This window comes from Phyllostomus discolor, chromosome 11 (assembly GCF_004126475.2).
Source record: "Phyllostomus discolor isolate MPI-MPIP mPhyDis1 chromosome 11, mPhyDis1.pri.v3, whole genome shotgun sequence".
Classification (NCBI taxonomy): domain Eukaryota; kingdom Metazoa; phylum Chordata; class Mammalia; order Chiroptera; family Phyllostomidae; genus Phyllostomus; species Phyllostomus discolor.
Window position 1 is genome coordinate 88,742,432 of NC_040913.2, and position 23,100 is coordinate 88,765,531.

Sequence of the window (23,100 nt, forward strand, 5' to 3'; positions counted from 1 at the left end):
ATATCGATAAGAAACTACCCGGTTAGGATGCCAATGACCTAAAGCTTTATCTGTGACCGGCACGATGCATGTGGCTGTTGATGGTGGTTCTTAATGAGCGACGTGACTGCCCTTAGAGCTAGTGACATGCCGGGTCGGCCTGCCTTAAGCTGGCACCCTTTCGCTTTCCAAAGACTCCAACACTCGACCAATTGCATTTGGGATGTAAATTGAGTTCGACGTGTACACCGATTCGTTTACAATGAACACTGAGTTTTGAGGTCTGGAATATAATTTTCCTCTGGAATGATCTTGATCAGAATTACCTATATATTATATAACACATACAAATAACATGTTTATATAATATATATGAGAGACACAAATAGACAACACAAACAAACTAACGGAGGAGTTTAAAAAAGGAATATTTATAAGGTGTGGCAGGACTCGGGCAAACTGGCCCCAGGCCTGAAAAGTTGAAGGGCCTCTTACTCATGCCTGGGGAAAGGAGCTACAGGTGTAGAAAGGACACCTGGAGGGAGCTGTGGCCTTAGGAGGGGGACAGAGCCACCGCAGCCTGGTTAGCAGCGAAAGCCAGTGACCCCAGGGCCTGAGGGTGGGGTCCGTCCACGTCAGCCTCCCCAGGCACCGGGCGGGGCAGGGGGTGGACAGCGAGTCCGAGTGGGCAAAGCGAAAACAGCCATTGCAACGAGCACTTTAGTTCGACTTTCCCTACAGAACGCTCAGTTCCTAGAATGATTCTTAACCACTAGTAAGTACTCAATACACATTTGTTGAAAGAATCCCTCTACATCTAAATTCCCCTGGATCGTCCGCCAGCCATCTACCTGCCTATCAATCAGCTTGCAGTACTTGGGTGCAAAATTTCGTGCAGATGGGTGCATTAATATATGTGCGATAGCAGACACAGGGAAGCAGGGGAGGGGGAGACAGAAGAAACCAAAGACATGTCCCTGTTGGCAGAAAGGGGGGTTCCACCAGCTGCTCGGGTTTGAGAGACATTAGCATATGGAATGCGCTGACCCACCCTTACGCATGGGCATGCATTCATTTTCATATAAATTCACATTATAGTAGGAATTACCCAAATAATTAAACCAAGCTGAAAGTACTTGTCACTACAGATACTTCTTATTTGTGCAGTTATTTACATTTGATTGCCCAAGGAAACGGGCAAAACAAGCCCTCATTCTCTCCTCCTTTCCCTCTCTTAGCCCAAATCAAGAAGACCTCATGGTTGCTCTAGCAACCACGAAACTAACCCAGGAAATGGGGCTCTTTGTTACCATTGGTTGTTAAAAAACGACTTAAGGATTTTCTGCCTCCATTTTCCCACAGTAAACTTTCTTCTTTCTGTGGGTTCTAAAATGCCTCTCTCAAAAAAGCATTCGTCCCTCGCAGAGAGTAAAACACCTTCCCTACGAGTGGGTTTTTGAAAGGTTTCACATGCTTACATCTTTCCCATTGCCGCAATCATCATGAACACACTACGCTAACATGTTTGGTTCAGGAGGCGCCCTCTGACCTTGCAGAGTTAACCCTGGACTTTAAACTGGGGGGGGGGATCCTCTCTAAGTCCTAGTGGGAGCATGGCTGGTGTGTGAAACCCTCGTGGCATATTTTGAGCTGTTGGGAGTTATTCATGTGGGGTGTTGGATGTACCCATTCTAGTTAGCTTTCCTCTCAAATAATTCATGTGCCTTCCAAATGGAATCAGGAAAACGCTTAATTAAAAATGGCAACAAATCCAAAGGCCCATGGTTCTAGCTGAGGGATTGATGCCGAGCAAATTTTAGCAGGTGAAGGCAGGGGGTGGAGGGTGGTGGCCGAAGCAGCGGCCGGGGGTTCGGTAAGTGACAGTAGTCGTCATGGCACTTTTCCTTTGAAGGATGTTGAGCTGTGGTCTGGAGTCTCTTTGCAAATTGCGTCTGGGGTTAGTGTCTCTCTCTCTGGCGGGACTTTCATAACCAGTCACAGATCAGGGTGCGGCACGGAACTGTCCTAGTTAGCAGCAGCCTGGAGAACCGTTTTTGTAGCCCTGGGCCCTGCCTCCTGGCTCTGGGCGGTCTGGAAAGCATGAGCATTAGGGACGAACCTCTTTGATCATCGCGATGTGATTTAAGAAACATAAAGTTCCCAAACAACCCATAGCCAGGCACCTGGAAGCCTAATGTTTTCAGCAGCGAGCTTTGCGTGACCCGCTCCGCTCCATCCGGGAAAGACCCAGACAGCTTGAGCGTGAGAACCGCAGGCCAGGAGCGGGCTTGCCCTCCACCTGAGCCAGGTGCGTCGGGGGCCACCTTTCCCACGCCCTTTCAGCACAGGCCGAGTCGTCCCCCATAGCTTCCCCTTCACCTCCAGATCCACAGAGTGCAATTAGCTCCTAGAAGCATCACAACGGGAGGAGCGACCGTAGGCCTGAAAGTTCATTACTGCTGAGCTATGCAGAGGCCTAGAACATTGGTGTATAGTTTTTCAGTCCTCAAAGTCACAGCCTCCCCCGCCACCCCAGAAGTCCATGCAGCAGCCGCTGATCACCCTGGCTGGGTCTTTTGGGGTCCAGTTTAACTTCTCCAAGAAAAGGTGATAAGCCCACACCGGGGAGGAAAAGCTGAACACAGAGACTATGTTAAATCGGAAGAAATAACAAAAGAGTTTCTTGGGCAGCGTGGCCCTTCCAAATGTGGCAACATCTCAGAGTCACTGAGAGGTGGAACATGCAGAGTCCTGGGTCTCACTGAAACCTGTGGAATCAAATTTCTGGAGGTGGGGCCCACTGCAAATAAACTTGTTCCCCATGTCTGGTGATCACAAAAACAACAACAAAATCATGGGAGGAAAGGGGGGAGGGAGGGAGGGAAGAAAGGAAGGAAGGAAGGAAGGAAGGGGGGAGGGAGGGAGGGAAGGAAGGAAGGAAGGAAAGGAAGGGAAGGAAGGAAGGGAAGGAAGGAAGGGAAGGAAAGGGAAGGAAGGAAGGAAGGAAAGGAAGGAAGGAAGGAAGGGAGGGAAGGAAGAAAGATCAGCTCCTGTTGGAGGGAGAGCTGGGAGGAGGGCGCTCCACACGGCCCAGGAAGTTTGCAGAGCAAAACCCGAGAGGATGAGAAGGGGGTGGTGGAAGCTGAGAGTGACAGCGGCTCCTACTGGTGGTTCCTAAATATTTTGGTCTCAGAACTCCTTTACATTAAAAAAAGAATTCCAAAGACTCCAAAGAGCTATCGTTCAATAGTTATCCAATTAGAAATTTAAAATGCTACATTAAGACATATGTATGTATGAATTCGCTTAAAGTAGTAGACCCATGATATGTTAACAGACATAGCATCGTTCAGTAAAAAATAACGGTGTTTGCCACGCCAAACACACAGTGAGAAAAGGGGCGCTGTCCTAGATTTCCGCCCGTCTGTACGTCCAGCTGAAGAGGAGATGGCTGGCGTCTCCTACCTGTCCCAGCAGTCGCGACTCTACGAAACCACAGGTCATGTGGCTCTGTAAACCCTTACCACACTCGTGCGAGAAGAAGAGGGGAAAGTCAGATAACACCTCCGCACTATCGCAGAAATTGTTTCAGTCTAATGGGCCCACACAAAGGGTCCCAAGGACCTTCCCAGAGAATCCCGCCTCCCACCGTTTGAGAACAGACTGCTGGTACGGGTGAGCCAGCCCAGTTCTCAGCCCTCCCCGACCCTGCGAGGAGCGTACCATCATCATCACTCTCTCTGTGTTGCCAGGGAGGAAACTGAGGCTGAGAGGGTTTATGCGAAGTCAGTACACACCTGGACTTACACTCAGCAGGCTAATTCCAGCACGCTAGACCTTGACCATGACACCACACTGCTTCTGGGTTTAGGAAGCGGAGGGCCGGCATCTTCCTCGGACTTTCGGTACAAGAACTTAGGCCATTGCCAAAGGCCAGGGAGAGAACCCTGGGCGTGAACAGCCACGGCCCCCTCACCCCCTCCATATCCCACTGGTGGCGCTGAGTAGCAAACACGGGGACAGAGAGAGGGAAGCCTCCTTCATTATCTGTCCACTAGGCTAGAGATGCAGGAGCGTTTCCACACTGAATCTCTCCCTTTCCAACGCTGACCCCTCCTAGAGACCCCATGGTGCCCCATGGACCAGCGCACACATGTACCTACATTCTTTCATTGTCTTTCACCCTAACAAGCATCACGATGAGGGTTATGATGACAATATTTTTATAAAAGATGAAATGTCACACACTTCTGAAAGTTTCTGTGTGGCAAAACTCAACACATATTAAAAATATAATACCAACATGTGGCTGTAATATTTTTAGGTATAAATGCAGCTTCCGTACAGTGGGGGTCTCACAGTGCTGTGTCTTGTTTATTCAGCCAAGCAACGTGTCTCTCATCACCCAGTACTTTTAAATGACTTGATCTTGAGGTTTTCTGGGCCTAAACTGAAGTACTATTAGGACTTTCAGTTAAGGGAAAATATCAATTAGTATGTTAAACCTTCTATACTAGACAAAGTCTTCTCTTTGTGCTTCCCAGAGTTTGAATGGACTGTTCATTCTATCAATTCAACAGAGAAAGGAAAAAGAAAAAGAAAAAGAAAAAGACATCAATATTCCTTCCCACAGTTTGAAAGCACACCACGGGCTGCAGCCCAGCCACTGGCGTGGCAAAGACCAGGCCGGCACTGAAGAAGTTAAACACTGTCTGGTCTCTCTTCCTCTCTTGCTGGCATCTTAACCAAAGACTCATTTGGATCTCTGAGCTGTTTCTAATTAGGTGTTAATGACCTCAGAGTTGTGTGGGTCTACCATGTTTTGTACCTCATTTGATTCCCCCCCTGGGCTAGAGCAATACCAAGAGGACGGGAATGAAGATAAAACACACCTCTATGTCCCAATGGCTATTGGATCAGAGATATATAAATACAGAGAAGTCCAGAGGGAGAGATGATTATTAACACTAGTTCCATGACCTGTGCTAACCAAGAAATGAAAGTAATTATAGTGCTTTTGTGTGCCAGGCGAGGGGGGCTCCCATGCAGAAATCGTGAATGGAGCGGGCATGCACGGGACCACGGGCGTTTCCGAGGCTGGAGGCGCGGGGACTGAGGGCACCAGTGTACGGAAGGCGTGTCGGCACACACCACACGGTGCCTGGGAAGTGTCAGAAAGGGAATGTTGTCTCCTGAGGGAAAAGAGACACATTTACCACTCACCTCTACCCCAAGAACTAAGGAAATGAGCACATACTAGGGTGAGAAAAAAATGGATTATATATGGTACCTGATGGCAAAATGAATGACTTACTCAGTGAATTTACAGTGAATCCCAATGACAAAGTGTCATGTAATCGGTGAATTGACTATTTTATGCATACGGGCCTGCATTCTACATACTCCAGCTTCTTATTTGTGAATGAATAAGAAGGAAGCAAATACTTAGTTTCCAGTAATCTTGGGGCAACATCTTATTGATTTGCATTTTAGAGTTTGCCCTCATAGCAACGTAGTAATTGGCGATGGCTCTTACTAAGAATTCATTCAGTTGTAAAAATTTTTAAAAAATCCTCAAAAGAGTTTAACTGAGGATCAAAAAGAAAAAGGGGTTACCAAACAAAACTTGAAATGCTGTAAAGCAAGCTGAGTCATTCCGAAGATCTGTTAAATCCATCCACCTTGAACAGGAAAATACGCCTGAAAATAAAGTGGCCTGCGTTTCCTTTAAAGAGAAGAAAGGTTTTTTTTTTAAGGTAGAAGGAGGAGGAAGAGGAAGAGAGGGAGGAGGAGGAGGAGGAGGAGGAAAAGGAGAAGAAGAACGAGAAGGAGGAGAAGAAAAAGGAGGAGAAAGTGGTGGTGGAAACAAATGCTTCACAAGCAGCCTTGGCAGCATATTGACTGATTACAACGAAGTAATTCACTTTGAACTAACTGGAGTTGACTTGTCTAAGCTGCCCGAGGATCGTCTGTGGCAAACCCAGAGGAAATCTGTTGTGCTTCAGTTAGCAGTAAAGCTCGGGAATAATTGTCCTTCCGCAGATGAGCATGGACAGGCAGAGAGCCCGTGCTCCGGCACGACACTGCTAACGGACACGCAGTCTGGTCCTGCTGCTTCCACACGGGGGCGGTTCTCACAGGCTGCCCTGATTGAAATCTCTGAAACCCCTTTCGCACGAAAACTCCACCAGTCGAGGAAGTTGGCATGTGAACGGGGCAGAGCGCGTGGTTTAGGACGGGCCCCAAATAGAGTCAGTCGTGGCAAAGCGAACATCTGGACTCATGAACCCTGCAGCCGTGGCTACGGTGATTGCTGTCCCACAAAACCTGAGATCGGCTGGCCTTTTCCCTTTTCAAGTGGACTGTCCACAGGGCAGCACGTCCCATTTGATCTCCTTCTGTAGGGAAACCCAGCTGTTAGGGACAGATGTTCTGCCATCTTTCAGTGGGGGAACACATCTTATGCATCTTGCTCTGCCCTGAGATGCACGTGGCTTCCATTCCAGCAGTGATGCTGGACCCCTGGGTGCCCTGAGTACCTGCCGGCCGTGAAACACCAAGCCGACGCCTATCTCCCAGGCCCCTGCTCTCCCTCCCCGCACCCGGCCGTTGTCTGGGAGGCGATCGCACAGCGTGTGTTTACAGACTACTGACAGAGTCACGCCGCTCCTTTCCACACTTTGAGATGCAGAAATAAATGCCCCCTCCTTTCTTCAGTGGAATCAATGCCTCCTTTTGGATGCTTTTCTGTCACCGTGTAAAAGACAGCGAAGTGAGGTACATGAAACTGAGTTGAAAAGCTTAATAGAATGATCCTAGGGTGACAAAGCTCTGGATGAAAATGCAGTCACACATGCAAAAAATGTAATAAATGAATGAAAATATGTGTTACGGGTCATTTCTGCTCTAATAGCGCCTTTGTGCTGAGGAATCCAAACAGCAACAGTCATCTCACACAGGCCCCCGAACGAAAGAGCAGGGGTTTCTAGGAACCCCGCGACACACAGCCAGCTCGGAGTGAGGCTGGGGCCGCGGATTTATTTCCTTCCAACGGCCAGGGCGCGCGGAGACAACTTATCACAGACACAGCTCCATTTAAAGCTGCTGCAACATGGATGTGGTTCGTCTCCATTTTTCAGCGAAATAGAGGTTTTTTTTTTTCTTTTCACTTCACATAAAGTCTTCAACTCGCTCAAGCCTTCTAATAAATTGCAAACTCTGTAACAATATATCTTCTATTATGCCGCTTGTTACTTTACTAAAACAGGAAATTAAAGCAATAAAACACTTTCAAAATGATAGGGCACACTCAAGCAGTCATTTTTCTTATGTTCCAATATTATTCTTCAAAAGACCTTTTACGATACTAATATTAAATTCTTTGAAGTCTGAAGAATCTGTTGAAAGTGTTGAATTTCTAAGATATAGAGCTCAAATATTGCCTCCACTCATGCATTTATTAAAACTGAATATGTGGCAGAAAATCTTAAAACACAAAATACAATGCGGTTCAATAATATATGACCAGCTACATTTCAAGTCTACATTAGAGGATGCATTGTGTGGAAATTTGATTGAATGCTCAGGAAAATCTATTTTGCTTTTTCGCACCTTATGTGGCCAAATGCTCAGCATATGTGGTCGTTTGTGTAAAAGCCTAGAAACTGCAAAACAGCACAGCAAAAACCAGACAAACACCATAATGGTCACTTATGCAGCATGTCCGCATAAAGGAAATTGAATCAGGCTTATGAGGCTGTGCATTCTTTATTAACCTCCTAGAGAAAGGTCAGACAACTGTTCTTTTAATGGTAAGAACACGGCGTGGAAAGTGCTGAAAGAGAAATGCAAAAAGCTGCGATGTGTCGTAGTCATTATATCAGGCTATTGTGTTAAAAACGCTTATAGAATGATACGGGGAAAAGCCCTCTTCATTGACTATTATGAAAAAAAAGTGTCTTTTCTTTTCAGCAATAAGGGTTTCCACCCAACCTTGTAGAAAAATAAGTAGAAGGAAATAAAAGCTGATAGGTGGAAAGCTACTGAAAGTATAAATTTAGAAGAAATAAGACCTCAGAAAAAGCTTTCCTCTGTCCTCTCGCTTTTTCCCTCCCTCCCTCCCTCCCTCCCTCCCTTCCTTCCCAGACATTTCAGGAAAGAAAGGGGAAAGCAAGCAGACTGAAGGATGAACACCTCTTCCCCAAAGACTACTCAGAACCCCGACTTCCCACTAGGTGCAATCTCAGGGCTGAGCAGCCCAGGCATGTCCCTCTTCTTTGGAGACCCCAGACAGCTGATCTCCTTCTCTGTCTGCCGTTTTCAACAACTGGTATTTAGCGGGTGTGCAGGCCCCAAGTAAACAGCGAATGCTTTCTGAGGCAACACCAAGACTCTGGGCCATGCCCGGCTCCCTCCCAGCCCGTCACCTTCCCTCGCCCAGCTGACTGGGGTCAGCACTTCAGAATCAGGAAAGGAAGCCCCCCTACCCTTCGTCACAGCTAAATGCGCACCTGCTGACCCGAACGGGCCTTCCGCACACCCAGGGGGAGTCGCGCCCGGCCTGCGTGCTGCGGATTTACTGCAGCTCTTTCCCGAGTCCCCTTCCCGTTTCAGAGATCTCCTTTCCATGCTTTTTGAAACCTTGTCCCGAGTTCCCAGGGAGAAAACTAGCTGGTCCAATTGGAGGCACTAGTCCTCCATAGCTTGTTTCCCTTCTTGCCTGACACAGTTTCTCTCTGCTGGGTGGCATGACACTGTATATAGAGAACCCTAAAGATTCCACCAAAAAAACTATTAGAACTGATAGATGAACTCAGTAAAGTAGCAGGACACGTAATACATGTCCAGAAATCAGCTGTACTTTTATACACCAAGAATGAGCCATCAGCGAGGGAAACTGAGACAACGATGCCACTCACAATTGTATCACATAAAATAAAATATCTAGGGATGTATTTAACCAGGATGGAAAAGGTCTGTGCTCAGAAATTGTAAGACACTGAAGTAAGAAATTGAAGGAGATAAAAGTAAGTGGAAGTACATATCATGTTCATAAATGGGAAGACTTAACATAATTAAAACATCATACTGCCCAAAGCAATCTAAGAATCCAATGCAACTCCTATCAAGATGCCAATGTGTTTTTTTTCCACAGAACTAGAATTTATTTCTAATTTATTTAAGAACAAAGCTGGAGGAAGCACGCTACCTGATCTCAAACTACAGTACAAGGCCATAGTAATCAAAACAGTCTGGTACTGCCATAAAAACAGACACACAGATCAATGGAACAGAACAGAGAGCCTAGAAATAAATCCACACCCCTTTTTAGTCTATTGATGTTTGACAAAGGAGGCAAGAACATAAAATGGGGTGAAGGTAGTCTGTTCAGTGAGTGGGTGTTGGGAAAACTGGACAGGTAAGTACAAATTGTAAAAATGGAAATAGACCTCCTTCTTATGCCACCCACAAAAATAAAGCCATAATGGATAAAAGACTTAAAGGTTAGACTTGAAACCACAAAAATCCTAGAAGAAATTATAGGCAGTACAATCTCAGACATTTCTTGTAGCAATATTTTTTCTGATATAGATTCCCAGGCAAGGGAAACAAAAGAAGCAATTAACAAGTGGGACTACATCAAACTGAAAAAGTCTTTTCAGAGCAAAGCTAAACCATCAAAATGAAAAGGCAACTCACTAAAAGGGAGAACATACTCACCAATGATACATCTGATAAGTGGTTACTAATATTTATAAACAACTTATATGACTCAACACCAAAAACCAAAAGCCCCAGATAATCCAATTACAGTGGGCAAAGGAACTGAATAGACACTTGCCCAGAGAGACCATACAGATGGCCAATAGACACATAAAAAGATGCTCAATGTCACGAATCGTCAGAGAAATGTCAAAGTGAAACAAAACTGAGGTATCACCTCGCACCTGTCGGAATGGCTGTCATCAATGAATCAACGACGGACAAGGGCTGGCGAGGCTGTGGAGAAAGGGGGACCCTCGTGCCCTGCTGGTGGGAATGCAGCCGCCGTGGAAAGCAGTGTGGAGATGCTTCAAAAAATTAAACACAGAACTGCCTTATGACCCAGCATTTCCACCTTCGAAACTACCTCTGAAGAAACCCGAAACACCAATTCAAAAGAATACATACACCCCTGTATTCACTGCAGCATTATTTACAATAGCCAAGATTTGGAAGCAGTCCAAGTGCCTATCACATACCAGTGGATAAAAAATGTGTGGTGTATTTACACAATAGAATACTACTTGGCTGTAGAAAACAAGGAAATCTTACCTTTGCGACAGCATGGATGGACCTGGAGAATGTTATGCTGAGTGAAATAAGCCATTCAGAGGAACACAGGTATGACATACTATTAATTACACATGGAATCTAGTGACCAAAATAAACTAACACACAAAGGGGAAAAAGATTCACAGACACAGCTATCAGAGGGGAGGGGGTCACAAGGCTGGGTGGAAAAGGTGAAGGGATTAAGCCAAAAAATTCTTATTTCTACAGACAATAGGGTGATTGCTGGAGGGAAAGGGGGTGGGGGAGAGGGAGGAGGGAGAAGGGGGACTAGAAATGATGGAAGGAGCCTCGACCTGGGGCAATGAGCACGATGCCATACATGACGGTGTGTTACAGAATTGTACACCGTAAGCCTACATAATCTCATTAACCAATGTCAGTCACCCCAATAAATGCAATACAAATTTAAGTAAAAATTAGTGGGTCCAATCTGAGGCACGAGTCCCCCATAACTCGTTTCCCTTCGCATCTGGCACAGCTCCTCTGTGCTGGAATTCCGAAGTAATCGGCTACCTGGGGAAACCGCTCCCCGGAGAGCGTCCTCCGCACACCATATCAATTAACACAGAAGCGGTGTTGGACCCCTTCCAATGCACACTGCACCACCATCTGGTCTCCCTGGAACCTCATGGCGAGGGGCAGATTTCAATGTGTCAAAACAATGCAAATTCCCCAAATTATTTTCAAATTATGCGTGTTTACTTGAATGTTGTGCTCATTCATCTCCTAAAAGGTACTTTGCAAAATTCCTCTGCGTTGACACCCCAGTACTCCCTCGCTTTTTCTCCCCCGCCCCTCTGAGGCCAGTGGAACTTGGGGTTGCTAGAATTCAACTCAAAAATACAAGCTTGTGAAATCCAAAGAGCTTGCTAAGCAAGGGCAGTAACGGACTGTTCGATGAGTTCATGCTCTTCAAGGCCACTCCCCAGGCGCCCAGGGATTCGTTTGGGAGTATAATTCATAGGCAGCAAAACATTGGGTATTATTTGAGAGGCATCAAGGAGACGCTTTCATCAAAGTAAAATGTCCCAAATGTCACCGTTTGTCACTCTTTTCCTTTAAGGCTTTCAAAATTCCTAATAGACTATAAGCAATTAGTTTGAAAGTATTAATAAATGAAGTCATTTTTCAGGCATTCCCGTGGACTGATTTGGCAGAGGAGCGTGGCTGCTACCTGGAGAAGTTCTGGCGCGGGGCCGGAAGGGAGGGAGGACCCGTGTGGTGCAGGCGGCGCCCTGGCCGCTGGCCGCACGGGGCTGTGTAACTGTGGATGTAAATCAGTTAAAACCAAACACATTTGTATAAGTCCGGCCCCTCAGTCCCACCAGCCCCACTGTGAGCCTTTGAGATCCCCGTGGGGCTGGTGAGTGTAAGGTGGACAGCACAGCCGGGGGGCATCCGCGTCCCTGCAGGCAGTGCTGTGGGACAGCACCGAGGTTCAAGCACAGGGCGTGGTGCAGGTGGTGGGCGTGCACGCGCACACACACACACACACACACACACACACACGTGTTCTCAGCGTGAAAGAGGGGAACTGGCCCCACAGCAGGCGAGGCAAGCGCCAAAGATCACATTGACGCCTCCCTATGGTTGCAGGGAGAGCACCCTTTCCATTACCACTGAGCAGAGAGGAGAACATCTCAGTTCTCTTGGTTGTGCATGACCGGACGGAACTGATTTCATTTTATTCCTGCTGTCGGCTCACTGGCATCCACTTGCACCGTTTCTAGCCACGTGCTCCACATGGGTCCGATTCTGTCCTGGCTCTGGGAAATGACCCTGGGCTGGCAAAGTAGAGCTTCGCAACTGCCTAGCCACAGTAGTAAACAAAAATGGCCCTGCCTATGAAGCTGAGCCTACCGGGTCTCACTGTGGCCTCGTGCATGAGCGACTCGAGTGGCTGAGAAGACACGCCAGGAGGGCAGCCGTCTCCCCACGCAGAGGCAGGCCCGCCTGCAACAGGACCGCAGGGAGGGCGGCGGAGCTGGACAGGGGCCGGGCTCTGGGGACCGCGTGCCAGGCCCTGGACTCTTTACGCTCAGAGTCAGGGTTTACTGCACTGATACAACTCTTCCCAATTTCACCTGGTCCACGGTCTCCTTTCCCATTAGTGAGTGTATATATGCCCATACAGAAGCACGTACAAGGTGTACAGCAGACAGAAAAGTCGTGTAGAGTCCACCAGAGAGTATCCCTGGTAGAGAGAGGAACGCTTGCAAACATGCTGGCGAAGGAAAGCATCTGGCCAAGTGAAGGAGCAGAAGGAGCCAGTGTCGCTGGGGAGCCACAGGCTGGGTTGGCCGGGGTGATCCAGCGAGAAGCAGATACCTGGCGTGGAGACTGGGGTTCATTTCACAAGCAACGGCAAACCACAGAGTGACTGCTCAGAGGAGGGGTGACCTCTCTCTGGCTGCTCTAATGGGTTGCAGAGAGACAAGGCTGGCAACGTGAGACTGGTGGGTTTGACCAGGAGATAGCAGGGGACGGTAACGAAACAGACAGGCGTGGGGTGTGATTAGAGGGTGGGCCCAATGCACTTGAAACGGAGGTTCTGGGCTGGAGCCTGGGTGGGTGGTGCCGACATTTACAAGACGAGAGGCTGAGCAAAGAAGGAAAAGGGGACCCCCAGCAGCACCCCCTGAGCCACTGGGTGAGAATGATTAACATGGGCTGCCCAAATTAAATTCCAACTTACAAATGAATCCTACACTCTCAGAGTGGGAGATTGCCCTGAGGAAACGCTGAGTCAAAAATCCAACTTACGCTTAACTCCCCTAGGCCCAACGCTATCAAAAGATTTTAACGGCTAACTTGTTTTTGGACAATTAGGGCCCCACTTATTAAATTATAATAATGTTCCAAAAATACCATTTCTAATGTGAGAGCTTGATTCTATTCTAGTGGTTTTCTAGTATTCTTGCTTTACATTTTTTCTCTTATGCTTGGGATGAGTTGATTTCATAGTAAGTGTCTTAATATTGGGTAGGTTTATTCATTTGTGTGTTTCTGTGCTTACCATACGACCTAGTAGGTTCCTGGTCCTGTAGTTTTAATTTCAAGCGATGCCTGGCCACGTGGTGAATCTAAGCTTGCATGGCTAATTTGTGCCACTGCCGACACGTAATAAACACTTTTTACAGTCACGTGTACTGAATTAGCCTCCTCAAGAACAATGTGAGGGAGCCTTATCACTCCGTTTCCCAGGTGAGAAATGGAAGTGAAGAGAGGGTAACTTCCGAGGATGACAAGGAGCTGCCATTTGACTCAGGAAATGTGTATCCAGAAGCCAGAGTCTGTTTCCGCGCGGCCTCCTCGGTTATGTGGCCGGAATTCTGTCCACATGCCAGTGGCCAGAATCTTAACTAAAATGCAGGGCAATGCTCATGCTGAAATGCCATGTACACAACATTCTTACTTTCTACTGGGGAAAAAGCTACCACTTGAGCTGAATTTCAAATCTCATGATAAAACCATAATGTGCCATAGATTATAATACATCGCTTTAAAAAGTCTTAGGGGCCCCAGCTGGTGTGGCTCAGTGGATGGAGTGCCGGCCTGCAAAGCAAAGTGTCTTGGGTTCAATTCCCAGTCAGGGCACAGGCCTGGGCTGGGCGCCAGGTCCCCAGTAGGGGGCGCATGAGAGGCAACCACACATTGATGTTTCTCTCCCTCTCTTTCTCTTTCCCTTCTCCTCTCCCTAAAAACAAATAAATAAAATCTCCAAAAGAAAGTCTACGGGGACAATGTGCTTTTAACAACATTGGCCTGGGCCCAGTTAGGGGAGCCAGGGGCTTCCCCACGTCAGTCCATCTTCAGGGTCAGGAGTGGGGCAGTTGGGGAGGGACCAGTCAGGATGGTCACATACTGTTCAGGCACTTGGGAGTGAAGCACTCTTTGGACTTGCTACTGTCTGTGGTTTCCAGGAGCTCCGTGGGGTTCCGTGGGCGACCTGCCAGGGACTCAAAGCAGGAAAAGTGCCCCTGAAGGGAGAGGTGGAAGCACGGAGGCATGCTCACGAGAAACAGTAGGGAGAAAATTTATATTTTCACAGATACCACAATGACTCCTAAATTTTTTTCTTTATATGCAGTGAAATTTCGGATGAAAGGCCTTTTGTTTCCCCTTATTCTGAATGCTTGTTTGTTAGCAGAAGAATCCCTGTATTCCACAAAAGATCATTCCAATATCTCAGCAGACCTTCCCATCTATTAATGAAGACTTCCGTTTGATTGCAACCCTGATAGCTCCGGCACCTCAAAGCTCTAGCCACGACAGAAATTTCTTCAGGCGAGTTGAAGTTGTCTTTATTTCCAGGGTTCTTCCATGCCCTCGGTCAGGGATGGCAGAATCTCTTCTGAAGCTAGAACTGAAAGCATGTTTTCTCTGTGATTGTATTTCCAATGGACTTGAAGATTTTTGAAGACAGGGATTATATCGTTATGTTTCTTTCTACTTATCAAAGCAGATTCTGTAGTTCCTTGCCTGTGGTAGGTGCTAGTTGGGTGGAAGAAACACATTAATATTTCATTATACCTATGATATTTCATATAATATTTACTGAACCTTTAGAGGAAATATTCTGGAATAATTTTCCATGCTCACTCTGGCCGCATTTGCTTTTCTTTTTTTTTTAAGATTTTATGTATTTAGAGAGAGGGGAAGGGAGGGAGAAAGAGAGGGAGAGAAACATCAATGTGTGGTTGTTTCTTGTTTACCCCCTACTGGGGACCTGGCCCGCAAACCAGGCCTGTGCCCTGACAGGGAATCGAACTGGCGACCCTTTGGTTCGCAGGCCAGCACTCCATCCACTGAGCCACACCAGCAGGGGCTGCATTTGCTTTTCTTCTTGAGCCAAACTACTGCTCAGAACCAGGAGGCCCTGGAACGTGCCCATGATGTTGTTACCTTTCTTCCTCTTAGCTGAGTGTTGATTTCCTTGGCTCTAGCAAACCAGTCCTAACTGAAGCAGTCAATAATAACAATAATAGACATTTAAATCACATTTTAAGGCTTGTGATTCTCATTCACACCCATCCCTTTACTTGCACAGACCCTCCGGCAAGGCAGTCGCCGCTGTGTTAGGGCCTTCAGTCGGAGTTTCCTGCTGTCTAGTATCTCCCCAGGATACATGCAAGCGAGCTGACTGTCTCCACTGCAAATCAAAAAGTTTGCCTGCTTCCTATCCCGTCAGTAAATGAGCATCGCTGTAATTTCACCAACGACAGCATTTTATCATTAAGAGCCTCTTCATTTCCTGGGAGATTCGTGTTGAGTCATCCAGATAGCCCCGGCGAGGTCCCTAATAAACGCGGGGAGAGGAGCGGGAAATAGCCATTTCAGCAGGTGGCCCTGCACATATTTGCAGTTTCTGGTCCCCTTTAGGCAACGCAGTTAAAGGCTGCATGATGAATGAGCCGCCGCTGATTGGTCCTATTGTGCGTTCGTGATTCCTCTTTCTCTGATGTCTAACTTTAGTGCTCGGAAGATGCTGACGGCGATCGGGGCAGATACGTGGCAGGCGCGCTGATCTGAGATGCAACAACGACGTGCGGTCCGAGGGTTTTTTCCCTGCAGGATGCGTGAGGCCGACGACAAGCTCTGATGGTGGCGTCCGTGTGTCCAAAGGCGGCTGGAGAGGTTGCGAGCGAGTCCTTCCAAACCGGAACTCTGAGTTTTAGAAACAGGACGCTTCCGCCACCTCTCACCTCCACCTGTTTTTTTTTTTTCCCTTTTTTAAACTTTGAGAGAAGCAGTTCTTAAGAGTGGATGACTTGCCTAGAATTACACAGATGGCTTTTTGACAGATCCTGAGGATATTTCAATTGCTGATGATGTGGAAGTTTTTATTTCAAGGTTATACTTGACATAAAAGTTGTTATTAATGATTCAAAAAAAATCTTGGCAAAATCTTGTGCAAATGATGATTTGCAATACCTAATATTAACTATAATAAAAAAACACTCTTCAGAAACTATCACATCACTGGACTTAGGAAAATGCTAATCAAGGCAACAATCAAATGTCCTTTACCTCCGTTTTATTAGCCTAAGGATTCAATGACAAACACTCCCGATGAGTGATAGGACTGGAATCAACTGAACCTTTGGGATATTATTGTAGATGATGAATCGGTGCACCCACTCTGGGAAACACTTTAGTTTGTAAAGCTGAGTATTTGTATATATCTCTACCTAGCAATCGCATCTAAATATATTGTTTAGTTGTATCTGTTTTTCACTTTATAAAAATGGTATTATGCTGTACTGAATTGTGGCCCCCACAAAAGATACATCCAACGGCAAACTAAAAAGTATGACCCTACTTGGCAAAGGGACCTTTTTAGGTGTAATTAAGTTAAGACTCATAAGATGAGATCATCCTGGATTAGGGTGGGCCCAAAACTCAAAGACAAGTGTCCTCATAAGAGAACTCGCACAGAGATGCAAAGACAATAAGCCAAAAAGCGTCAAGAGCTGTGGGTAGGACTGCGTGCCCTCCAAACTTATGTGCTGCGGTCCTAAGTGGGAGTGTATTTGGAGAAAAAGCCTTTAACAAAGTAATTAAGTTAAAACGAGGCCTTTTGGGTGGACCCTAATGCAATCCCACCTGTGTCCTTACAAGAAAGGGAGACCAGGACATGCAGGGAATGCCAAGGGGCAGCACGCACAGAGAGACCACCCTGTGAAGGGCAGCGAGGGGGGGACAGCTGCAGTGAAGGACCGAGGCCTCGGAAGAACCCAGACCTGCCGGCACCGGGGCCTCGAACTCCCGGCCTCCAGCACAGTGAGAAACACATTTCTGTTGTTTGAGCCGCCCAGCCTGTGGTATTCGGTTAGGTCTCTGATGACTTCTGTTAGCACCACAGGAGCTCGGAGAGAAGCGTGGAAGGAGGGCCCCCTCCACCCTCCGGAGGGAGCACCGCCCTGCCAGCATCGAGCCAGGAGAAAACACGCTGCTGTCCTCAGAGTCACCCAGTCTGCGGTGACTTGGTCCAGCGGCCCTGGGAAGAGGAGTTCCCACACACGGGCACCGTGGTACCGTTCCTACACCAGGCAGGCAGGGCCCTGTGAGTCCACTCTGCTAATGACAAATGCAGAAACACAAACCCTTTCTAAAACCATTTTTGGTAACTGAAGAGATCTTCCAGCAAGGCTGACAGCTGAGTTGATGGGAATCATAGGTAAGGGCCCCGCTGGCCCCTGGGGGTCACATTCGAGAGTGAGAGTGCGGGCGCATGCACAGAGGCGGAGGCAGGATCACAGACCACAGCCACAGCAGCGCTGGGAGAGCAGGGACCAGATGGCTGCCCCCGGGGCAGTTCTCCAGAGCGGGGGGGGGGGGGGGGGGGGGGGGGTCCGGGCCAGGCCAGCTCCCCAGACGACCATGCACGTGCCGTCTCCCTTCTGGCTGGATGGCGGAGTTTCAGGATGAGCTTGCCATCCAGGTGATGGTGTCCTGCTGTTGCTTTTGTCCCCGTGTTGTAGGTGGCACTTATAATTACAGTGCGGATCACCAGACCCTTTTCTCCCCGAGCTGTGTCTCTGGGATTTGCTCCTAACGAAGGGGACCGCGCTACGCTCGTTCGGTTGGGGCACCCTGAGAGAGTGGGGCCTTTGAACAGGACATCTCTGCCCCAAGCGCCTCCTGCACTCGCTCTTAACTCGGCAGAGAGAGGCCACCGTGTGCCCGTCGGCACTGGGGGGCAGCGAGGTATCCCGGCCTTTGCCTGGCTGTGCCCGCAGCCTCACACCGTGTCAGTGTCGGCCGCAGTCGCTGAGACGAGAGAGCCGAATGCAAACTTGGGGCAGTTACATTGTCCGTAGGTGTGTTTTAAAAAGGGCCGAGCATTGCCAAGGAAGACAGAAAAAACTTCGCACCGCAGGTATAATGAGATTACTGTAAATGCATTTGAAAAACCTGCATGGTTAAAAACTCATTCCTGTAATCTCCTGTTTTTATAACACTCGAAAAATGGCAAACTATTCTTGGTATTAATAGGCAAATGATTGCTCTCTTTATACTCATATTTTCATTCTGGTCGGAATTTCATGGCTGTGCGATTATAAACTATAATCTCTTCCATGTCGATGGCTACCTTATGTTTTCTCCTTTATTCTCTTTAACAATAAAATCAAGATATGTTAAATATTGGCTTTTTGATGATGGAGTCATGTAACTTAGATGATACCTAAAAAATGTTGCCTACATTTCAGATGTTCACTCTTGTCAAAATACCTTTTCCTTGCCTCCCATAAAATGATCAAAAAGCTACCCTTTTAAAAATATTCTGCAGAAACATGTAAGCGGGTTGATGTTGGCATTTTCACGTTTAGCGTGAGAGGGGCAGTGCCTGCTCCTTTGGTGGTGCCCAGCGCACCACACGTCTGCCAGAGCCCTGCAGCGGGGAGTCCTGAGCCGGGGACACCTGGAGGGAGAGGTCAGTGTCGCCCTTTGGGCCTGACGGCTGGAGATGATCAATATCAGTCCGCAGGTGACACACCCCAGAAACAGGCTGGCAAAAATAGACCCTTCCGGAACAGCTCTCTATCTGGCATTGGGGAAGCACAGGGATTTTCCTGTAACCTTCCATGGCAACGCTGGAGCTGAATTATTGATTAAGGGAAACATTCAAAAGTGAGAAACGTTTTTGGACTTCTCTCTGTTAATCAAAACCGCAGCTTTAGCTCTTCCCACTGTGTTCAACGCAACAGGAAATCTGATTTATCGGGGGAACCCATGGAAAGCTATTTTACAATGCTCTTTCTCCGGGCAGACTCAGTGGTATATCAATTAGGCAATATGTGACATACTAAAATATTTTATCGACAACTGTTAAGGAATATTTAAATAGGATTAAAATACAGCCCTAGACCTGCTAATACTTAAAAAATAGAAAAAGACAAAATGTTCCCTCAACAGGCAAAAATGTAATAAAATACAGAGATATGTGAGCAGATAAAAGAGAAAGAGGAACAGATCATACAAGGAGGCAGTGATGTTATCTTCCCCTAAGGCAGGAGCCCTGGGTTGTCAGGTGCCCTGGAGATTAACCCTGGCGTTGTGTGGGCTCGCCTCCTTCCAGCGCAGTTTCGGGAAAGCTCAACGGGGACAAAGTCAACCTATTACCCATATAAATGACTTCAGTCACTACACCGTGAGATGGGACCTACTTTTTTTCCTAAATAAATGAATACTTATTGTTTGTTTAAGAATTTACCATTTTTTGGCAGAAAGATCCAGATGCATTCAATCTTAGGCAAGTCACCCACATAATAATATTTAATCAAAATGTTCAGAGGACATCGTTACTATAACTATATGTATACATGTATGTGTATATGTGGGTATATGTATGTGCCTATGTGTGTATAGAACAGCAAGAGGTTGCTCTTTTCTTCTTCTTTTAAAGATTTTATTTATTTATTTTTTAGAGAGGGAAGGGAGGGAGAAAGAGAGAGAGAGAAACATCAATGTGCGGTTGCTGGGGGTCATGGCCTGCAACCTAGGCATGTACCCTGACTGGGAATCGAACCTGCGACACTTTGGTTCGCAGCCCGTGCTCAATCCACTGAGCTACGCCAGCCAGGGTGGAGGTTGCTCTTTTCCACGGGGAGCGCTGAGACCTGGAGGGGTGGCACGGGAGGCGGAAGCAGAGGTGTGGCTCTGGCTCCTCGGTGCAAGCTGTATCTCAGGGAGCCCGTGTGGGGGTGGGACCAGGCACTTAGTGAGCTATTCAGGCATTGGTGCTTGTAGCCCGCTCCGTTTGACATGTTTGTATGCACATGGTTTCCCGATCCACAGGCCTGTGGGAGGGGAGTTGAGCGAGAGGCTTTGGGGATGCACGTAAAAACGGTCTTTTCCAGTTGTGCTTCAAGGTTAGAATTATGTGTGATTCAACACTGCTCTCTTCAGAACATTCAGTCCGTCCCTTCCTTTCTATTTTTACCTCCATGCCCCCATTCTGGGCTCTCATCCTACATACTTTCATTATCGCAATTGTTTCAAAAGCCCGCTTGCTTCCATAAAGTCTACGTAATGCACATAGCATGTCATGTTTTCCAAAAAGTTTAGATATCAAGCAATAATATTAAACATAAAACATGAGGGATGAAGCAATTTCTGCGAGGACTAGCCCTAAAGTAGTTTATAAACTGAAGTCATAAAAATGGTATGGATTTACCAGTCAGACGAGTTCACAATAAAAACGTAAAGTAAATCTATACGAGGCCACAAAATTAAAAATATATCCAGGAAATTATTCACTTAATATTCCCCGATCAAGTTTATTTTGTCCATCTCCTCCTCTGAGGTTGATTACCTCCCAAATCACTGAGGACAGATGGTTGCCTCTATTTTTGAAAAAGTTCTGGGGCCATTTCCCAAGCTCTTTCGGTAGTCCAAAGTTTAATGCAGTTAAACTTTTAGTGTTCGGCGTTTAATCACTCTTACACCGAAGACGTCTTTCCTTACGTCTAATATATGGTGCCTAAATAATGAAATACACTGAGTGGAATAAGGAGGATAATTTTAACTCTCCCCGCTGCTAGACCTAGAGACCTAAACAATTTTTCAACGAGACACGAGCTTCAATTATGCTCCATGCAGGGCTGACATCTCCATTCCTGACCTCTCACCCTCTTTATAAGTCTATCATTCTTGCCTTCCACAGGATATTGCCTGCTGAATATCTCACAGACATTTAGAAATTAAACAAATCACGTCAGACTCATTTTACTCCTTAAAAATGCAATTTCCTTCCATTGGTAGTTCTAGGGTTTAGTTTTTCTTCTAACTTCAGCTTTCTCCCCCTCTTTTCGAGGTACAGCCCACAACTCAGCAAACTATGGAGTCTGTGTATTAGTTATCCGATAGTATCGGTCAGAAGCAACCTCACAGTCACCGTGTTAGTTAAGGGTCCAGGGATCGCATGCTAGCTGGGGTCTGCACTCTTCCTAGCCCAGCGGTGACTGCCTTCCCCCACACAGGCCTTGGGGTCAACAACCACCACATGCTGAATGAGGTCCTTTTCTTTCCCTGCCTCCTGTGGTCCCCTTTCTTCCAGCTGGGGGGATGTCTCCCAACCAGCTGTGTTTAAGCGTACACTTTTATGCCTGCATTTCTTTTAGGTGTCAGGGAATCCCTTCAAAAGGATTTAGTGGTGATGAAATGCGAGGAGATACAGCTTAAGGACGATGCCTTATTAGGGTAGGGGAGCTTCAAACGTGTTTGATGTCAGGGAAGGGATTACCATCCTGGGGGGGGGGGGGTGAGTTCACATCATAACACGGAGCGTTCTCCCAGGACACTGACCAAAGCCAGCCCCTCCCCCCCCAAGCCTGCAGATGAGTGGCCATAGGGCATTTGGCTCGTCTCATCTATAAAGCGACGCCTTTCCAGATGCTCCCTGCTGTCCTGCCACCCAGTTAGACTATCGCTCCCTCCCCCCGCCCCCGCCCCGTACTCCTGTCCCTGTCCCAACCCCATCTTCTTCCCTCTCCTCATAATCAACACGACCGGTTCTTCCTTCTGTCTCAAACCTGCCCGGAACGGCCACTTAGCCATGTCATTCAAAGTCACGGCAGCCGGCCCCAGAGTGACTCCCTCCCACTGTCCCCAGGACACAAGATTCAAACACTTTCAACACGAAGATGAAGAGAAGGCGCCCAGCACTGAGCACAGTGCCCGGCGTTTAAACCCGGCGGTGGACTTTGGTAAATGGGTAGGGGGTCTGTATTTCCCCAGCAATAGGAATAAGGAGTGTGCATAGGAATACAGCAAGACTTTAGGGGAAAAATAAAAAAGAGAATTTGATGTTAATTATATTGGCCTAGACAACTTTTATTAAGTAAAGAGGTGCGGTTTGCTGGCTGGGCAGGATGGGCATGGGACAGAAAACAGAAAGCAACGCAGCCTGGGAGAGCAGGGGAAGCTAGTGTCCACTTGGCAGATGAAGGTAAGGAGAAGGAGGAAAAGCATGCGGGATTGAGTTAATGAATGTGCTATTGAGCACCAACAGTTTAACATACCACCCTCGTTAAGATGCCTAAGAAATGTCTTTAAGGCTAAAAGAACACTCTTTTTCTTCGGGTTTATTAAGGAAACTCCGGGATGTGGCCTTGGACTTGAACACCGTTCCAGAGTGACCTGTTCCCTGGATTTCCACAAGCACACCGCCCAGCACCCGCGCCTCGCTACAGCGCTCCTGTTCTCCTTGTGCTCGCTGTCCGCCCAGCGCCCACAGCAACCCTGCAAAGGAGACACTGTGGTGTTTCCTGCTGTCCCCCTTTCTCAGGTAGGAAACTGCCACCCCCACTGTCAGGGGAATCTGGGGATTTCCTCCGTGGAACCCCTACTGTGTTCTGTGACCGCCTGGGCCCTTCCCACAGGTACCACTCACGAGGGCCATCTTTTAAACAACCCTTCCATCCAGGAGTGTAGCAGCAACTTCAGACTTCGGCGGGGAGAGGAAGTGGAAGTCTTCCTCCCCTATGGTCCACTCCACGCAGTTCAAAGCAAAGACATGATTCCTTTCCTTTCCTTTTTAGATGAGTTCTAAGCCATGCCCTGCAAAAAGCCAGAAACCGACATTCTCCTGAATGCTAATTTTGCTGAGTCCCCACTCCTGGGGGGACCTGAGGCCACCACTCACTTAGCCTCTCTGGGCTTCTGCCAGGGCAGGGATTGAACTGGACCAAATGCAGCGCCTCATCAAAGGAGAGAGGGAGAGAAGGAAGAAAGAAAAGAAAAGACAACTAAGCCAGGCTCCCCCTCGTGTAAATGAGGAGG